Below are 6288 nucleotides of genomic sequence, written 5' to 3'. Positions count from 1 at the left end.
ACTTTTAGACATTTGATCCAGCAGGGCAGAGACTATACTCAAACAGAGTCCATGGATTGAAGTCTAAGGGAGGGGTCCTGAACTGCAAAGAGGAAAAGAGGAGCTGTCCTGCTCTGAAGGGAGAATTTGCCTCTGTAATTTTTATTCTCATCCTGAGTTTTACCCTGTTGTCCCTTAATAAACCATTTAAGTATAATCTCAGAGTTCTGTTTGGCCACTGAAACAGATTACAGAATATAGAATAAAAACAGAGAATGTCATGGGAGGAATGGTTGGCATCAGAATTAATAAAGAAAGCTGAAGAGTAGAGATATGTCTAAGCTCTACCTCATAGATGCCAGCTTTGAGGCCAGGCTAACTTTCCTATTCTCTCTTCCCTTTCACAGTAGATGAGATCTGATGCTAGTTACATGTTGTATATGAACATCGTGATTTTCTTTCTCATACCCAGGTCCTTGGTTGCCTTATTCCTCATGTGACTTCCCTCTTTTCTTCTTTCCAAAAACTTTTTCAGTCAAGAGGATCCCTGAAAGTGACTTTTTAAAAATTCTCAGTAAAAATCTATATTCCCTTCCAATTTCTTAAGCAAACTACATGAGGATCCAGTGCCTGCATATGAGTCTCATGGCAGACAACAGATCGCACATGTATTCGACCCCTGTTGTTGTTCCTGTGTACAGTTGAGTTAGAACTGACCCATAGCTGACCTTCCAACAGGTGTTCAGAAGCAATTTCTCCCACGGAGCGGCTGGTAGATTTGAACTGTTTGACTTCGGGATTGTAGCACAGATATTTACCACTAGACCACCAGAGTTACCAACCTAGTGCACAATTATATTATGCTTACAGGAATATTTTATGGAGTCGCTTGGTCAGTCCTAAGTCCATGGATAGGGAGTTCTGGTGGCCTAGTGAATGGTAAGAAGCCGTACTTTGATCCTCCAGGCACATGGTTCAAATCCACCAGCTTCTCCAAAGGAAGATGAGCAATCTCATCCTGGGCTATTTCCTGTCTCTGAAAAATCTGCTAGAGGATCAGCTATGGTTTGATTCCAACTCCACAGCATACAAGTTCACAGAGAACGTAAAGATGACCAGAATTATATGTGATCACACTGTATTTTTAGTGTAGGTCCTGCTCCCAAACATTGTCCAAAATAGATGTGCTGAACCAGTCTGATTACATGTTACAAAGAAATGAGGAAGAGATTTAGAGTCAGATGATTTTGAATGTTTATTTATTTCTTTATTTTTATTCATGTCTTTACACCCTGTTGCTAAGCAATTTGCTTAACCTCTCATGTCTGTGAAAAGCTTGGCACGGAGCGGATACCTGGGGAGTGGTATGTCCTCTCAAGAGTTTATCTTGTAATTCTTTCTAGAGAGATGTACATGCAGCAGATTGGGACCCTGTGTGTCTCATAGTAGCTCTGACACTAACTGGGAAAAGGGTGCTGTTTCTTAAGTCCTTTTCTGAGTGAGTTGGCTTGACCTTCATTAACAAATAGAGACCACAAGAGATTTCCTTGTCTGTGTTAAAAGGAAAAGGCAGACTGAGCAAAAACAGGCAGAAAAGAAACAGTTTGACATTTCTCTGGAATGAACCCACTTAGGCTCACAAAGTGCTGAATTACTTCCCCGTCACCACCTAGTGCTGAGTTTCATGGGATCGGCAGCTTTGATCCGGAAATCCCAGGTGCCTGAATGAGGGGCAGAGTGATAAAAATTCAAACAAAATGACATTTTCCAAGAAGAGTTGGATTAGTGGAGGGGGAAACCCTGCCAAGCTGAAAACCTTTCAGGATGGAGGAATGATAAACTGCATAAGCAACATTCATACCTTAAACATGATTTTATTCACACTGAAGTGATGGTGACCTTTGTGTTGGGCTCCGTATTCTACATTTTCCTGTTTCTAATGCTAATGTTTCTCCACCCAGCTGCAAAACCCATCTGCACCCTTCTAATGCTTTTTCTCTTCTTCCTGCTCTTCGTTATTTTTCTGGGAATACTTTTTAAACTGTTAGAACTTTGTATTTTTTTTTTTTTAATCCAGATCCAAACCTTGGTAACTTAATAGTGTCGTATTACCCATTAAGCAAGGTGAGCATGAACGTCCCTGTGCTTACTTATTAACCTGTAGTGAGCAATCTCACATTCCACCCCGCCCCCAACAACATCATCAAAGATTCTGCTTCTAGGTCTGACTGGCGGCTGTCTCTCTCCCAAGCCCTCATCACCTTCCCAAGCTTCTTTTCAAACTTTGATTTTTGACAGGAAAGAAGCACTCAGTAAACAACCTAAGCCTGGGTTTAGTTGTGCTTCCTTGATCCTCTGTAGTGAAAGCCTCACCACATCAAAGAAGCTTACCTAGTTTATTGGGTAATCTACCCCAAACTGTAGAGGCAGTTTGAATGCTAGCTAGAGGTGGGCGGAAATGAGGACTGACCTCCTTTAGCACATGTTCATCAGATAAGGGAGAGAAAAAAACCCCAAAACAGCTAGAGTGGTGGGAAATGACTTACCTTTAACTGAATTCGTTTTTGTGTTGTGTAAGGGCCCTTGAGACATTTCTTTTGCTGAATCACTTGCTCAGATACATCCTGAGCCTGGACGACCAATTGAGAACACCTGAGACAGAGACTATCTAACAATGAAGAAAAAGAAAGACAGGAAAAAGAAGAAGGAGAGGAGAGGGATAAGGAGAAGGAGGAGGAGGAAGAAGAGATGGAGGAGAGGGAGGAGGAGAGAGAGGGGGTAGAAGATGATGGAGGGAGGAGAGGGAAAGGAGGAGGAAGAAAAGAAGGAAGGGAGGGAGGAAGAGCAGAGGAGAAGGTGGAGAAGGAGGAGGAGGAAAAACAGCATTCCCAAAGCCTAGGGCTTATTCTATTAATAGATTATCTAATCTTTATTATGATCCTTCAGTATCATTAATCTTATTTTGTAAATTATAAGAGCATCAGAAAATGATCTCTTGTAGTCATTATGTAACCAGATTTTGTATTGAAGTTCAGTTTGTCTCTGTGATAGCTGTTATCAAGGGGGCTCTGACTTGTGGTAACCTTATATATAATAGGAAACAATCTCAAACCCTATTCCCAGCCCTGTGTCCTCATCACAGTTGTTGCCATATTCTAGTCCATTCATGCGCTTCTCTGCTTTACTAAACATGAGGTTCTCCATCAATTGATTTCTCGTGGTTATGTGTCCAATGTAAGGATGTCTGATAACAATTTGTGGCAATGTTGTGATCAACAGGATTTTCCCAGAGCTCTATAGTATTCTGAAGTGGAGCTCTGATGGTCCAGTAGCAAGATGTGCTGCCGACCCAAAAACACACAGTTCAAATCCACCAGCTGTTCTGTGGGAGCAATTTGATGGGCAATATCTTCCCATACAATTTATGTCAAGGGAAATTCACGGAGAGTCAGCTATGAGATGGCTCTGACTTGATGATACATAACAACAGAACAATAGTTTTCTGAAGAAATAGCCAGACCTTTCTAAAACCTTCAGACTATGAGTAATTTTTCTTGTATTTGAGATACTAGTAGCATAAATTCTAGCATGACAGCAACATGCAACTACCACAGTAAACTGACAGAGGGGTTGCAGCTGATAATAACTGCCAATTATTGAGCATTTAACATGGCCCAAGCATGGTATGGATTCTTTACAAACATTAACTTAATTATTCTTCATTTCTCATCAAGATATATGTTTTTTTCAGATGGAAAACAAAAGAGTAGAACTTAGAGTGCTTTGTAACTTGTTCATATTTTAAGACTTTTTTATGTGTTTTGGATGAAAGTTTTGTAGAAGATATTCAACAATTCATGTAAACAGGCTCTGTGACATTAACTGAAATCTTTTTACTATAACAGTATATTTTTCTACTTTGTACCTGTGTTTGCCTGTCCATTCTTCCTCATTTGCTATCCCAGCCATCTGAACTTTATCTTGGCCAAATGCTGCCTTTTAATCTTTGTATGGTTGCTTGTTCTAAGGAATACGTTCCTCCTAGTATTATCACTCACCTTATATGCAGTTGAACCAGAACCAACTCATAGCTGATCCTCCAAAGGGATTTAGGAAGCTATAAATCACATGGTAGGAAATTTTCCATCTTCCTCCCTCTGAGCACCTGGTGTACTTCGACTGCCTGCTTTTGGGTTGACAGCACAACTCCTTACCACTAGGCTGCCAGAGTTCTGTCATTAACCTTAAAAGTTTCTCTATTGCTTGGCTGGAAGTTGAGTCTTAGGAGCAATTTCAGTTCTAGAATTGAGGGTGACTAAAGGAAAGGATAGCAAGTACACCAGCCTCTATTCAACCAGGAATTTGATTTTGTGTTTTGTTCCACATTTCTCTCCAGCTCTATCTGGGGACCTTCATGTGTGACCCCACTCAAAGATGTTAGTAGCCTGTAGGAGCTTCCAAGGGGGAGAAGAAAGAGCAGAGGGGTAATGATGGGCAGGGAGGAACTAAAACATAGGGTGGCACAATTTGATGAGTGGAGGGAGGGGTGGGTAAAGGAAGGGGTTGAGATCCAGCTTGAAAGACAATATTTAGGAACTTTGTGGGTAAACCAGGAGAAAAAAAAATATTTCAAAAAAGAAAGGACCATGGTTCGACTCAGGCACACTTAAGTCTTCAGGTTAATATCATTGTTCCTCAGTACATTGGATAGATCCCTGATGACCTACTTGCCCAACGCAAAACATCTCACAATTATAATAATATAGACAATCAAATTAATCTCTTATGTCTGGATCATGTTGAGCTGTGGAGAAAAATTTAGGAATGAAAACAATTCTCAACTGAGGCTGCCAACTAAACAAACTTCTCTACATTTTTTTTAAAGTTAAATAACATTTTTTTTTTCTTTGTACTGGTTTGCTTGCAAGGATCATGTACGTTGTTTTTCACACTGGATCTTTCCTCTTTCCTTTACCCAATCCTCCCTCTCTATGTATATTTTAAGTGGTTGGGTTTTTCTCCTCTCTGTAAAACATGGAATCAAAGATGAAAATAATTCAAGTGTAATATAAATTTATATTTTTTTGTTGGAATACTTTTTTAATTTATTGAGATTTTAATGAAAATTTATAGAGAACCTGGATTTCCATTCATTCATTCTTGCACATTTTCCTTCCTGTCCCCCATACTTCCCCCCAGTTCACTTTTTTCTTTGGAAAAAATTCTTTGTTTTACAGACACCCTGCCCCTCCTCCCCAATTCACTTTACTATTCAGTTCTTATTCTGGACTCTTGTAATGCCAATAATACCTACTCTTATATTCCTTTTACACAGTTCTCTCCCTCATCTGTTTCAACGCCATATACATTATTTATCCCGTATTGTCTTAGTTTCTCCCCAACCCCCATGTTAGTCCTGTTTTATAACAATGACATTATGCAATATGTGCCTTTTTGTGACTGAGATATTTCACTCAGTATAATGTCCTCCAGGGCCATCCATTTTGTATAATATTTCATGAGTTCTTTGTTTTTCAGTGCTGCATAATATTCTATTGTGAGAATATACCACAGCTTCTCTATCTATTCATTTGTTGATGGGTACTTGGGTTGTTTCCAATTCTTTGCTATTGTGAAAAAAGTAGCAATAAACATGAGTGTGTATATATCTGCACAGTGATAGTTATGGTTTCTTGAGGGTATATTTCCAGTAGTGAAATTGCTGGGTCAAGTGGTATTTCTATTTCTAACTTTTTGAGAAAGCATCATGCCGTCCTAGTGGTTGCATTGTAGTGGTTGCACCATTTTGCACTCTCATTAACAGTGAATAAGGGTTCCAGTTTCCCCAAAAGTTCGCCAGCATTTGTGTTTGCTACTCACTTTGCTATTGTTACTGGCATGCGATGATGTCTCATAGTTGTTTTAATTTGAATCTCTCTTAGAGCTAGGGATTTTGAACATTTCTTCATGTTTTTGTTCACCTTCTGTAGGTCTTTGGTGAATTGTCTCTTCTATCCTGTGCTCATTTTGCAATTGGGTTCTTTATCTTTATCTTGCTGTGGTGGTCAGGTATTCTACAAATTCTAGATATAAGTCCCTTATTAGATATACCATTACCAAATATTTTTTTCCCAGTCTATGGATTCCTTTTTACCCTGTTGGAGAAGTTTTTGGATATGCATAGGGATTTGATTCTTAGAAGTTTTCATTCATCTATTTTATCCTCTCCTGGTGTATGTTTTTCAGGATCCATGGAAGACTGTTTATATTGTGGATTAGGGCTTCTAGGGTTTTTCCAAGCTTTTCTCT

The 6288-nt window shown here is 39.4% G+C and overlaps 1 pseudogene; it reads right to left on the bottom strand.

Moving 5' to 3' along the window:
• Nucleotides 1-1661: 1661 nt before the first annotated feature.
• Nucleotides 1662-6288, bottom strand: part of LOC102852550 — a 68451-nt pseudogene continuing 63824 nt past the window's right edge.

This window comes from Elephantulus edwardii, unplaced genomic scaffold (assembly GCF_000299155.1).
Source record: "Elephantulus edwardii isolate Elephantulus edwardi_28Jun2011 unplaced genomic scaffold, EleEdw1.0 scaffold00009, whole genome shotgun sequence".
In the NCBI taxonomy this organism is placed as follows: Eukaryota; Metazoa; Chordata; class Mammalia; order Macroscelidea; family Macroscelididae; genus Elephantulus; species Elephantulus edwardii.
Note: the sequence above shows the minus strand (reverse complement) of the source record. Positions and strands in the feature narration are given on the sequence as shown.